This window comes from Ciconia boyciana, chromosome 7 (genome assembly GCF_034638445.1).
Source record: "Ciconia boyciana chromosome 7, ASM3463844v1, whole genome shotgun sequence".
Classification (NCBI taxonomy): domain Eukaryota; kingdom Metazoa; phylum Chordata; class Aves; order Ciconiiformes; family Ciconiidae; genus Ciconia; species Ciconia boyciana.
In genome coordinates this window covers 4254489-4269324 of record NC_132940.1, presented here as the reverse complement: position 1 = coordinate 4269324, position 14836 = coordinate 4254489, and positions in this window count along the sequence as shown.

Below are 14836 nucleotides of genomic sequence, written 5' to 3'. Positions count from 1 at the left end.
TTGTATTGCAACTAAATCTGCAGGCCTGATTCCAGTGGATATTTTCCAACTCCACTAAGTCCATCAGTGTTAACATAAAACTGGAATAGCTGATCTGGGGCAAGCGAGATTGGACTCATCTTTGGTAAGAAGCATAGGTGACTTACTACCTAGATTCAAGCCACTCCAACTTAAATATCCTGGGCCAAATGCTTAGCTCCTGTCCACTGGCATAGCTCCACTGAAGTTAATGGAGATGTACCAATTTACCCCTCCTGAATTTTCTGGGCCTTGTTTTTCCCAAGATTTCAAGGAATAGCCTGGTAAAGAAAATGGTGGGACTTGTTTACTCATGACTGGGTTTTTTCCCCTTTTCTTTTTTCCTGCTTTCTCTGCACTATTTATGATCTTGCACTTGCCTCCTGTAGAGCTGGCAGGCATCCTAAGATGTACACCAAATTCTGGGAAGGAAACAACACCATTTCTGTATAGTACTACTGCGAGAGCTAGTCTGTTGAACCACTTTTATTTCCTCTTTTGTTCAAATTACACAAAAATCTGAGAGGCACAAGACAACAGGAGGAGACGAGAACCTTCAGTCCTCAGTTTCTCTCTTTCCTCCTTGTGTCTAATATTCCTTTTCTTGCCTTGTTCTGATATCGGCTATTTGAAATAGTTATATATAATTTAACATTATACAAAAGTATTGTCATATCAAACGTAGTGAAATGGATTCCAAAAACACCATCTGGTATTTGGGAATGCACTGTGAGTTGGGAACGTGAGAAGAGATATTCTTTGCCACTTTGCTTGGGACCCAGCCATTAGCAGTGTAATTGCCAAGAAAAGGTGACAGGCTTCAGGCTTAATGCAAGTGGTTTTTTTTTCCCTCTCTCTCTTCCCCAGCCTGTTAACTCTATGAGTCCTAAACTAAATGCAAAAGGCACTGTAAGGGCAACGCGATGGCAAAAAACAATAGGCTCCCTTAAATTAAAAGGCAGGGCAGCAAATGAAAACAGTCACTGGGCTCCTATAAGAAGACTAGAATAAGTGAAAGCAAAATAAGCTTGTTGAGAGGAGGAAAGAAAACAAGATATGTATGCTTTAAAGCTGCAGTGTGCTACACAGAATTGTTCTCTTAAGTAGTGGATTTGTAATGATTAGAGTTTCCCAAGCTTTATCCAAAAGCTCAGTTCAAAGCCCTCATTAGTTTCCTCTAATCCACCCAAATTGCAAAGCGCATATTGTGAAGGTCATCCATGACCATTCTAAACCTGGTTTATTGATGTTATCTCACTCCTTCCTCTGCATCTCCATCTATCCCTTTAAGGATGGGGGGGGAAGAGAGAGGGTTTAATAAATTAAAATCTCAGATTGATTTCTGTGGGAATATTATTCTGATGTGTAAGAACCCAAAGGGCATGCATAGTACAGTTTATATAATTTCACGTTGCTAGCCTGTATGCTATCATTGGCAGGTGTAATTCTAACAAGTTTTGCCAATATTTCTCACCTGAGAACCAGATCAAACATGAGGGAAGTAAAAAATCAGAGATATTTGAACAAGGATCAAAGTCTCTGTGTTACATGCAGGAAGGCAAATAAACTTTGCAGCAGAGGATGAAAACAAGTGAATAACACAGAAAGGTTTTAATCTTTATTGATTTCCATCTAACATTTGAAATACAGCTTTATATTCATTCCGAACTGAAAAAAAGGCCACACTGATTTGTTTCGGTATGTCAGAAACTGCGATGCTACAATAGATCTGCTATTAAATTACACAAAATAAAATGATTTCTGGTGGGTGTATCTAATGCTTGCCAAATTAGATGAAATGAAAGCTAACCCTCTTAGTCTAGCTGTTGTTTTTAAATATTTATGTCTTTAACAGACATTTGTGTGTGCCGTGAGGGGGACTAGAAACTCCTTTGCTATCACTCAGTTTATGTAGACATGCAAAATTCTTACAATCCTCAGTACCAGACTCGCATGAAACGTTCGTCACCGCAAGTTCTTTCAATTTATTTGAAATAAGCTTGCCGATTCACCACACTGCCATTTTGGCTCCCGTTACTTATTTATTTACTGCGATTGCATTTCGCTGCAAATGAGTTCTGTATGCAAAATTTAGTCTACAAGGTGTAGCGCAGACTTTCAGCATGGAGTTCAACCCTTCAGTGCAGAAAAGGTGGTGGCAGTCCCATAGGTGCCAGATTGCTTGAGGGACTGAGAGAGAAGCTGCGAGCCCAGAGCTTGCCCTCTCTGCCGGCAACCAGCCGTCGTGAAACTTTGCTCGGAAACAAACACCGCAGAGCCGGGTCTCGCCATGCATCCGAGTGGAAAAATAAGTCAAACGTCACAAAAGGATCTTTCTGTTCTTTACAAGAGCTTGGGGTTGGGTCGCAATTTTACCCCAGCCCTGCTCGACCTGACCTGCAGTGCTGTTTGCTTTCTAAAAGGCAGTGATGGTCTCTGATACGTCTCTCATTTAGTACCGGGTTTCTTGCTTTGAAGCGTGTCAATCGAGGCAGTCCCCGATGCACTTAGCGTCCCAAACCCTCCTGACTAATAATCCAACCTGGGCAGCTCAGAAGAAAGATAAAGTTCTGATTTCTATCTTAAAAACAAACACTCTTTTCAGGCAAAATCACTCTCCAGCAAAGAGTGTTGTATTCTGAGTCTTGTTGGGTACCTGCTGCTCCAACAGCGCTGGCTTTGGAAGCGCAGCTCTGCTTGGGATGGGGCGGTGAGGGACGCATCCGACGTAGAAGCACGGAGGTTTTGTGTGTGCAGAAGCCAAGGCCGCTCGATCAGTTCAGTGACAGAGGGACAGACCACACGTGGGATTCCTGATTCCCACTCAAAGAATCAAGAAACACAAACAAAAATGTTTTGCGATTTCATTTCTGAAGGGGAGTATTCTCCTATGAAAACTTTCATACAAGAGATAAAGACCTTCAATGAAAACGAAATGTGATAATACTTTTTGCATTACAATTTCTCCTATAACAGAAATTGCGCAGATTCTCTCCTTTTTGACTGTGCTTTTGTTTGAGCTTTTCCCATTGAATAATTGAGTGTTTCCAGAATGTATGTTTTATTTAATGGTTTTAATCAAGAATCTGCATCTTCATTCAGTAAGTTAATATTACAAAAGTGTGTTTTAAGCCTCTGTTGAGCAGCCGCAGCCTCTGCGAACCAAAACCTGCTGCTATGATTAATAGCAGCAATACTTTCCTTCAGCACAATTCACTCCCCGTTCGTCCCCACTGCACAGCTTGGGGCACCTCGGGGACACCCTGGGGTGTGCAAGCTGGAGCATCCCGTGCCCGGCTCCATCCCCAGGGCCCTGCCACCACCAGCCAGGGAGCTGGGTCCGGGCACACAGGCGCTTTCTTGGGTGGTAAACTGCCAACTCCAGCAGCTTCTAGCTTTTTATCACCTTAACAGGAATGTGCCACCCACAGCAATGCGGAATTATTAGATCTTTCTCATCGTTTTTTTCCTTCTGCATAGAGGGCTTTGCCTGTTTTTCCCTTCCGAGCCTATGCCAGGCTGGCGTTTTGTTTTGCTCTCCGGTGACATGATGACAAACTGCAAATGAATAAGCAGAAGTACTTAGAATTAAAATGGCAAAAATATTATTAGTTGCTGCCCCCCCCTACTCCCGCACCCTCTCCCGTTTTCCCCTCCCTCCTTATTTGACGGCAGGCAGAAAATGCAGATGCCAAGGCAGCGGAAGATATTTTTAAGCAGGAGCATCTGGCTCCTTGGCAGACTCCACAGGCAGTTGGTTTGGTTGTTTTGGAGTTGCCTCTGGGTCTGTCACATGTTTTGGCATCTGACTGATTGTCTGGGCTGTCTCCTCTTATTGGACATATTTTTTCTTTGACTCACCTTTGATTCTGAATTGTCTCTTTAATTTCATTTGCCAGTGAACAGCAACTTTAGCTGATCCTGGGCTTGTTTATATAGAAATAGTCTCCGTCACTCCCCGTCTGTGGCTCACGGGAGCCTCCTCCCTGCCCGGTCCATGCTACCAAAGGTGCTCGCTGCGAACGCTGCTTCCTTGGGATTCGGGTCAGGCTCCGAGCACTCCCTGGGAAGGAAACTATTCCAAGGAGGAGAATATTCCCGCATCCAAATATACGGCCAAAAGCACAGAGACACTGTTCCCGATATATGCTGTATCTGTGTATGGTTTTTTTTAATGTATATAAAAAAGATTATTATATTGGGGGGGTGGGTTTGTCTTAAAACAGCGGAGGTTTTTTAATAGATTCTGTGCAGAGCATGGAAAACTACTTGAAATGTCAGGTCTGTTCCCTGCCTGGAAGCCCGCTGCTTGAAAAAAGTTAGATGCTTAGCAGTATTTGTTTTCTCTGTTTTCTTTGCACGGTAAATCTTGGGCGAAGCTAGTTTTTCACTCAAAAAACTTTTTCCCCCAACCATCGCGGCGAGGCAGCCTGGAGGCCTGTCCCTGCAACCTGCCCCAGTCTGCGGAGCCGACGCAGGGATTTTACGACTGCCAGGGCAGCGAGGCCGGCAGAAACAGGTGGGCTCACAGCGGGGAGCAGCAGCGAAAGCCCCACCACAAGTTCTGCTGGGATTTTTTTAGGTGGCTAAACTAAATCTAATTAAACCAGAGCATGTTTAAATGAGCTTCATTTAATGTGCACTTTGTATAGCTCCTCTATTAATAACGGCAGCTCTTGTTTTTATTATTGGTGCTATCATTTTTCTGTCTTTCCTGATATTCCCAGGGATTGAATGGATCATTTCTCAGAAGGGTTGGGGTTGGGTTTATATTTCTAAAACGCTGGTTTGGAACCGTCCTGTGAACTAGTTCTTGCTGTGCTCAGGAGGCACCGCGGAGACTCAGAGATGAGATGTAAATCTGTGCTTTCAAGATAAAATGAGATGATATTCCATAGAGAAAGTGTTTTTCTTTAAAGGAGAAGGCAAACTGAAGGGAGAAAAAATACTAGTTTTTAAATACATTTGTAGTTTTTTTGAAGGGAACCTCGTAAAAAAATTGTTTTTCACTAATCTGACATAAAGAAAGCATTTTGTAACTTGTATGTTGTTTGGAATTTTTCTTAATTACACCAAATCAAATTAAACTCATCCAGGAAAAGGGTACGGAAAAACATAATATGACATTTTAAAACAAAAGCCCCCAGTATGTGTTTTTCATTGGAGTTAAAGTATTGCCTAAAACGGAAAGCTTGTCTCTTACTGACCTATCATTTTTGCCTCAGTCAGGTACACGTTTGGAAGCCCTATGTATATTATCGCTGTAAATAATAAGGATGTCAGAGGCTAGGGAATTGACACATATGAAATGAAGCTATTTATTCCCAGGGCAGGACGTTTTGGGCAGCTGGGCTACGTCCTCGTCTCTTCCTCCTACCTGTGTGCAGCAGGGAACTGCAGAGTAGCTCCAGTTAGGCTCTAGGTACTTGGAGTTCACAAACACAGAGAAAGACGACTAGAAAGATTTTAAAACATAAGGGAGAAACTATATTTGCAGTTACTTTTCGTCTGTGTGGAAAGGAAAAATATTTTCAAATGAATTTTAATTCCTAAACCAGTGACTGAAGGAGCAGGCAGAAAAAAACCACGCATGTGAACACACACACTTGCATGCACACACCCCTTACATAAAATTACTTCTACCATCTGATCCTGAGTCTTGGCATGACTGATTCCAGGAAAAGCCCCGGCGCCCAGATCCGTACAAGAATATTAGTAAACATTTGCACTGAACACAATATCGCATACGAACTAAAGTGAGTTTCTAGCTCTCATGTTTGCCAAAGGAAGCCTGTGAGTACAGTAAATGCCTGCGTTCTGAAATCTGAAAAAGAAAATGACAATAAAACTAGCAAAAACCCCAGTCTACACTGTGTTTTTTAAAGTCATCTTGGTATTCTAGGGAATGTGCATCATAAATTTTGAATAGATGGGATTAGCAATATCATGAAGGGGAATCCCACAGGATCTATCTTCAACAAGGAAGGAATCTTGTAAAAGACATTCACAATAAATCCTTTCATAGGCCTTGGCACTTGGATGTAACTCCATAGAATCCCTGTTAGGTTTTCCTATGAGGGAAAAAAAAACAGGTCCTTTCGGGCTTTTGATTCTGTGAGTTGGTTTTGTGATCCGAAAGCACCATATGGGTGCTTTCACCTTTGTTTTTCAGCACCTGCAGCATTTGGCAGATACATGGCAAAGCAGAAGCAGCAGCACAAAACACGATATTACTGGGAGAGGGAGACGCGATTCTGAACTATCTGTCCTCTTGAGGCAAGCAAATAGCAGAAAGCAGCTACAGTGCCGTGCCAAACTAGTCCTGTGGGACGATGTGGTTACAATAACTAATTTTTAGAATAGCCTTGTTCATGCTACTCTAAGTCTTTGCAGCCTCGTCCAACAAAAAGACTCGATTTTCAAGGGCACAGCTCTAAGAGTCCAAGATTGAAATCTTTGTACAAGAGTTACGGTCTTCGGACGTACTGCAGTTAAAGTGAGGGGGCTTTTCTGTCCTGCCCGTGAAAAGTTAATAGAATACTCGGTAAGTCTTTAGGAGCATAGCGATACTCTTTAAAATCCCTTGGATCTTTTAATACCATGGACGGCACACAGTCACTGCAGCTGGAGAGATGCTTCTCAAGGAAACAGAGACACCTTTAACACTTCTGACTTGGTCTCTTGGCTTCTGGCGAGTCAAGTCAACACACAGTTCACACCAAGGTAACTGACTGTATTTCTCTTCTTATTGTTAAAAAAAATCCTCAGTCAAAATCAAGGTGTTCCAACAAATCTTTACCTATCTAGTTGTCAGTGTTGCATTTTTTAGACTTCAGGAACCCTTCAGAACAGGTCCATCTGTCTTGCTGTGTCCTTTTCTGTGGTCTGTTTTATGGCAACAACGGGCTTCGGGTCTCTACAAGACTGAGTGAAGGAAGACTTCAAAATATATTGGGAAAAATAATGAAGTGAGCCACTTCTGCTTGGCAGGGAATGGCAGTCTTCAGTTTACCAACAGAGAAAAAGGGGTTAATTGATTTGTTCACTATTAAACACTAGCCTGTACGAGGCCAAGACTCACTCCATCACCACATCAGCCCTTTTGTAGACCCTTAAGCATCTGCAGACACGTTGTAAAAGACAAATGATGATCTTAGCTTCTCTTCCTACTTTGCCAAGATCCTTCGTGTCATGAACTTCAGTGATTTGAGAAAGGTGGTTCTTCTGTCTTTGTACCTGAACTAGGAAACAGATCCATCTGGTTTCTCTCAACTCAAACGAGTAGCAAGGGAAAATATAAGCCTGTTTAGAAATCGTTTCTCATCAGGACACAAAGAGCTGGCTAAAGTCAGAACTAGGACTGAGCATTATCTCATAAATCCCCTGGAAGCTCTGGCCAGTTACGCTGGTGTCACCAACAGGCTCTGAGTATCTCGATACTGCTTGGGAGTGCTGGGAGTGAGGTGAAAATCAGTGACTAAGGAGTCTGAGTTCTGTAAACCTCTCTTCCACTTCGAATTGAAAGGTGCTGCTGTTCCCAATCAGACTTTCCAAAACAAGGACATGGCTTGGCCACAGTTGAGATGGATTTAGTCTCCCAGAAAAGTTGTTTTCTCTGCCGCCATCTGACGCAGGTGGAGCTAGTGCCAACGTAGCGAGCACAAATTACAGCCAAAGTGATGCGGAATATCTTGTGCACGGACCTATGTAGCTGTGTAATTGCTTGGCATGTCTTTGGCCCTTCACTTGTCCCAAGTGATAGGTGTGTGAATGGGTTTATAGGAATAATAATTCTCAAACTTACAGCCAACTCTTTTCCTCCCTCCATTACCCTGCTGGAAAAGATTTCACAGCCGTTTGCGTTCGTTGCAGAAGCCCGCAAAAGAGGTGAAGTTAATCAGAACTTTGGCTGTCGCTCCACTCCTAGCAGAGGTTTTTTGGAGCTGCGTTTCTGCATTCAGAGCAATAGAGCTCGCCTGACTTTTAAAATGAAGTAAGATAAGAGTTGACCTGTGACCAAGAGAAAATAATGGCTTAAGATCTAGATCATCTGGAACCTAAACTGATCTACGGAAACAAATCCATGGACCAAAAAAAAAGAGAAGAAAATCAAAATCATATATGAACCAGGAATAATTCTTCTCCCACCTCTCAAGGTTCACACAGAAACGTGTGAAATTGAAAGGGCAAACCGTGGTATAAATTTCGCTCACCTGTTGTGGTGCTGAGATCAGTGATACACTGAGGTTATGGAAATGAATCCTGGGGATTCATTGCAGAGGATAGCAAGGAATATCAGGTGCTTTGTGCGTTAAGGTTAAATGAACGTTTAAATATAACTCTGGATCACAAAAGAAAGTTTAACTGTAAAATGTGCAGGTAAGTATGCTCTCCTGATGCACCACACGCTCACTTCCAGAGCAACAATCACTTTTTCTCTGCCTTCTTAATGAAATAGATCATATTTTCCCTTCCCATTCAGTCTTTTGATAAGGGATTTGTGCCTTGGCATCCTCCCCCAAGTGCCAGGAGCCCTCTGTAACAAGGGGAGAGCACCGTGCTCCCTTTGCCTTTGCCCTGGGACAAGCCTCTCTCATTCCGTAACGACTCAAACGAGATGGAGTCAGAGGGTCAGTGAGCTCTGCAAGCCTAAACGCTGCTCCGTGGCTTTGGTTTTGTGGGTTTGTGTCTAATCTATGAACTTTAGATCACTTAAGTGTAGATTCTCCCTGTGGTTTAGTACAAGCAGCCAAAGGTTGAATTCACACTGTGTTCTCACAGGTGAAACTTCGCTGACTTGTGCCAAGCAATATATTCTGCATGTTCCCAGTTTACATATTAAATCTATGGGGTAGAAGTGGGCAAAGAGTAGGAAATCTCCTATTACTTATGTACAGTGAGAAATAACATTCAGTGGGTGGATACAGTTTCTTACGGAAATGAGCTGTCTCTCCTTTGAAGGAACATTTAAATAGAAGGGAATAGTTTGAAACATAAACCGAAGTAGAAAAATTCACTTTCCGCTTTATTCCAGAAAATATCAGTGATATTCCCCAGACAGGACATGAATATGTTATCATTGAGTTAAAATCATTTGCACACACAGATTTTGACCTTGCTGGAGTGCAGAATCTACATTGAACCATTTGTTCACAGAGACTGAAGAAAATAATTGAGGTTTTTTTCAGGGTGGGGAAAATGCTTTGTAAGCAACCAAGAAGTGTGTTTTGAAAGATGAAGGTGAGAATGAGCAGGGAGTTGTCAGTATTGAGATACCATAGTGTAACTTCAAAACATAACAGTTCTATTGCAGCTCATTACCAGTTAATATGTGAAAATATACTCATTCTTGAACTTTGCAATGTTTCCGTGCTTGCTGCACACCCCCTTTTCTCCCTACCCAGCATTACTAAAGTCAGGGACTATTCTTTATACTGTGTTTGTACAGCACCTATCGCAGTAGGCTTCTGGTCCATTCCTCAGGCTCCTAAATGCTGCTGCAGTCAATGTAAATAACATCACTAAATTTCAGCATCAGTTGTAGAAGTATTTCATCTTCCCGAGGAAAAAAATGGACTTGTCTGGATTTAAAGAACCAAGTTTTTATTTCCAGAAAGTAAACCAAGTGGGAATGACAGTCTGCTTTTGGAGAACCCCATTGACCTGTAAGACCTTAGTTAGGCATATTTTTGGCGTAAAGTGAAATACCTTTCATTGTTAGCGTGCTAATGTTCCACATAGCCAGCCAAAAATGAATGCTTGGGGACTAGCTAGGAAGTTAGAAGTGTAAAACCTTTTCTTCACTTTCCTTGGGAATTTTTGGTGAGAATGAAAGGAGGGCAAACTGGGGAGACAGCAACTTTTTTACCACTGCTCTGGTTCATGCGAGTTCAGTTCTTGCCTTTCACAGCGACTCTGGGGAACTCATCTAGTCTGTTTGTTCCTCACTTTACCCACTTTTAAAACATCAGAGAGAACACATCACTGCTCTAAGGATGCTGTGAAGGTAAAACCACTGGGAAGAGCAGCAGATAAACACAGTGGTGTGAGCAGGTCCACCTCTGGCTGGTGTGCACTGATATGTGTTACAGCAGCATGCAAATGTGGCACGCTGCAAGCTTCTTTGGGTAACGACCCTTTCAGTATATTTGCATAATTCAGTTAGACTGAGAATGTCAATAAATTATATAGATGCTGTGAAACGTATTAGTGAAATCAGCTGAAATGCAGCTCAACAGTTGTAATAGAAAGTTAAGATTTTCCCATTTTCTTTGCATGAGGGGAGTTATGAAGGACTTGGAGACTTCAGTCAGACAAGGCTGAAAAGATTGACTTTTGAAATGGACTGTCCTAAAATCACGTTATCCCGTAACTGGATTGTCCATGGAAAGATAGAGAATTGATAACTTAATCCTATAAAATGATGGCCTTAAAATATCTCCTCTTGTTAAACTTCTAGCCATCTTTAGGGCAAAGAAGTGACGAGTCAGCTACTTCACAAATTTCTGTGGTTTTGTAGGAAGAAGCACATGCAAGACCTGGTGTGACGAGCTATAACACACCTTTGTCACGTTAGAACGTTTCCGAGCTCCTTCTGTAATAATTTGCTTTCATTTAAAGGCATGAGAGCCCAAGCAGCCCAGCTCAGCCAGCGCTCTGGAAGTGGCTGTGTCGCTCCAGCTATGCCGTGCCTGCAGTTTGTGCTCAGAGATTGATGGATCCTTGAGATCCATCGTGACCTTGCTATTCGTGTCAGTGGGCATCCTGTAGGAAACCCCAGGGCTTCTGTCACTCTGACACCCTCACAAGCCCATCACAAGTCTCATGTTGCAATTACTTTTCATCGAAGCTGCAATTCCTCTTTATTTAGCCTTCCCCAAGTACAGTTGTTTTGTCCACCTTTGGTGTTGCATGCAAATATATCGCTCTGCAGCCTTAGCTGTTAGCACACCACGAGGCAGTGGAACAACATGCCTTTGCAAATCAGCAATTGTATTTCTGGTCTCTTTTATCTGTTGTTGTTCTATTTCTGACCTTGATTATTACAAATTTATCTTCGATATACTCCCAGCCTCTCTCCAGAATCATGGTGGTGATAATATCAGGTTTAGGGAAGCAGGAGATTCACTTTTAGTGTTTCTAGTCTGAACTCTGGACACAGGACAGCGTGTCGTGATGCAGTAAATGTGGAGCACTCCACTTGTGAGTTCAGGACAGAGCAGCACAAACAGGAATCAGTGTCCTAAGCGCAGGCTGAGAATTAGCATTGTAAAGTAGGTTACGCCACAGAAAACTATGAAGAGAAAGCAAAGCTCAAGTAGAGCAAGTAGTGTCACAGAAACAAGACATTATTTCTGCTTGGGCCAGCTGGGGCTTCTGATCTCCTACACAGACCTGCTGCGGTCACTGACCCAGGCTTCCAAGGACACCTTGCCAGCGACCAGAGCGCTTCCTTTGCACTCCCCAGTCGCTGTCCCAGCTTCATTTCTCTTCTCCATTGGCGGCAATCCAGATGAAATTGTGCGTTCTTCCCTCTCACAACTGATAAATGCAGACAAGCATTTTATTTCATTTTTGAATGGTTTCAGCACAGGGAATGGTACCAATAAAACAATGAAGCTCCTACCAAATATGACATAATGATTCTTCGAGGTCACATCATTCCCTTCCTAGATAGCAGAGCTGTTCTGGTGCCGTCAGCCCATTAGTCTGATAGGATTGTCATGATAACCAGAAAAATAGTCAGTCCTAGCTCAGAGAGAAATTCTTTCCTCTTGAAAAAGCAAAGCTTTCTATCTCGATGTGCTCTGATCCGCAAGAGGGGGTGACTGAAGCCAGAGCGGTTCCTACAAATAGAAATCTTTATCATTGTAAATCAGCTTGGTGAGTAGCAATCGACTTCTTTGACTCCAGAGACATTTAATAAAGTACCCCACAACCTCTTTGTCATCCATTAGTCACCAGATATTGGACATCCCATTTTAAAAGCACCATTTCTTTTTTTAAATATATAGCCTATGAAAGATCTATATTTTAGCTCTTTTTGGATGGACACGTTAAAAGGATATTCTTACTTCCCACTCTGGATTGAAAGTGCTAAGAAAATTACATGTTGTACATGAAGAAAATGTAAGCGCACATTTAGCAGGGGCTTTGCTTTCTTTTTTTATTGCTAATAAGGCGTACACCTCCAGCCTACTCTGGAGGCCAGAGCATCCTCCAGAACAGTTGCTGAAATCCAGCCTGCCCAAGGATTTAGGGAGAAATGGCATTACAGAAAACAGGGAAAACCATTGTTTCTCTTCATAGAATATTTAACAAAACCTATAAGCTGAAAAATAGATTCAAATTTATCAGTTGCTGAAGTTCATTAATCTGCACATCTTGACGAGTAAGAGCATTTTCTTGCTTTTAGCTGATTTGCCACAAACGTCTGGTTCTGCCTGTGCTGCAAGCAAGTACTCATTGTAACAGGCTTTGCTCCTCAAAGGCAAGAACTGCCTAAGGTTGAACATGTCACTAACCTGAGCTTTGGCACAAAATAACATACAATGCCAGCTTTCATGGAGACAGAGCGAAGCTTGAAAATCCGAGCCCTAGAAAGTCCAAAAAAGTCCTATAACAAATACGAAGGACATACATTTAATTGCTTGTGTTCAGTCTCCTGATTCTCTAGTCGATGTCATGATTTTTGCGGGGTCTGACTCATGATTTTTGACATCGATAACACTGCTGTTCTCACAACAGGGTACTGTTTAAATGGGCACTTCATTGTAGGACATCTTGTATCACCGTGTAACTGGACCCCAGCTCCCTGTGAAACTTTCCATTTTTAGCTGTTCTGTCCGTAGGCTGATGACACCAGCATTTTCCTTCTGGACCAACTTCTTTCTGATTCCCTACTCTGCGCCCCAGAGTAGGACTTCAAAGATGTGCTTCCACGGCAGGGCAGGTGAAGACCTTGCTGACGCTTTGCAATCAGTGAAACGTGGTTTTAGCTGCAGTTGGTAATTTTGTGAAACAGTGAGTGTAGACAGGACTTAACTGAACATCTGAGTGGTAAGGAATGCCTTAGTTGATATTTGCACTTTTCGGTAAATAGCTTGATATTCACTGTGACAGAGTTTCATTTCTCTGGAGTGCTTTATTACATGTCTTTTATTGGCTTTTTGAGATTCTGTGACTGGTATATTAATTTTATTTTTATATTATATTTTCTCCTTTTATGTTCTGCAATTACATTAACTTAGCCTTTCCCGATCAATAATAGCTGCAAACAATTTGCCTTTCACTGCACATACAAAATCTGTAATAATGGTCTTCAAGTCTTTATAGTTTCTTTAGTGGTGTTAAATTTATTATATCTTATTAGCATAGAAAAAAGGATCAGTAAATGACCTGCTACAGTAGAAGGTAAATAGCAGACCTAGCGTCCTCTTCTTGCAAAAAAACCCCCAAGTACTCTAGAATGGAAAAAAATAAAAAAACAACATTTTTTCTCCAGAAATTTGTAGCAGGGCTATAATTATCAGCATAAATTCTCTATGGTAGCTTTTAAAATCTGTGCAAGCTCTGTTTAATTTCTTGAGCATGTTATCGGTTACTCAGTCCCTTTCAGTAGTGGATGAGGTCAAACTGGATTACCATAATGGTCCTTTCTGGCCTTAAAAATCAAAGCCAGTGCTGGAAGGGCTTGACCGTCCCCAGTCCTTACTTGAACGTGCAGAGAAAGGCAGGTGAAGTGTGGTAAGTCTCTGTCCTGCTGCTCCCCTCCCCTCTGGTCCGTGGTCCTCTTCCCTCAAGCCCTGGAGCAGGAGTAGGCAGAGGATCCCAGTGCTGCCTTCCCAGCAAAGCCACTGGGAAGGGGCAGGGAAGGGGCAGAGCCCTGGACGCAGGGTGCCGGCACGCAGAGCCGGACAGCTGGGAATGGCCAGAAAACCCTGCAGCACCGGCGTGGTGCAGGGCAACCAGGAGCCACACGGAGAGTCGGGATGCGGGCGCCCGGTACCCAGAGCAGCGGGCATGGTGGATCCTGCCCCACGGGCTGTGCGGGGACAGGTCAAGCCAAGGAATGCTTGGCTTCTCCTCCTGGCAGGGAAGAAAGATTGTTCATATTATTTTCTGTAGACTTCAGGCTAAGTCTTGCTCCTTTTATTTACAAAAACCGTTTCAAGTCATTGACTCGAGCAAGACTACTCATATGGGTAAAGGAAACAAGGCTTTGGCCTCATGACAACTTTAAAGTCCTAGGATTTATGTTGCTTGCATCCCTCAGATATGTTTGCAAATGTTGACGCATACTCCTAGATTTTCACTCATAAAAATGCTGCTTGTGTTTTGGGGCTTCTTAGAAAAATATTTTTAAATCACTTTCCACCCTTAAGGGCCATTTGAAATTCACACTCCCAAGGCAGTAAAACAACACTACTGGTTTGGTTTTAACTGGGAAAAGGCAGGAAGCTGAGTTTTAGTACACGGCACTCTGAACAGTAGGTGATTTTGAAGACAGCTTTGGTGTCAGCTCTGAATATCCCATCTTGTACTGGTCCAAGCAAGACTCTGACATATTTTCTTTTTTCATTTGGCTTTCCAACATTTAATTTTATTAGCTGGAAAAAAAAAAAAAGTGGACATAAACTTTTAATGGAAGAGTATGAGAACTGACACGTCAGGAGCAATTACAAATACATGCCGTATAACGTAAATCTGCAGGCACTCTTTATGAACTGGAGGCTTTGGCTCGGTGCAGTTAATGGCCTCCAACACTCTTGTCTGCTCGTAAAAACATATTTTGTCTTCAGCATGACGTATACCTAGA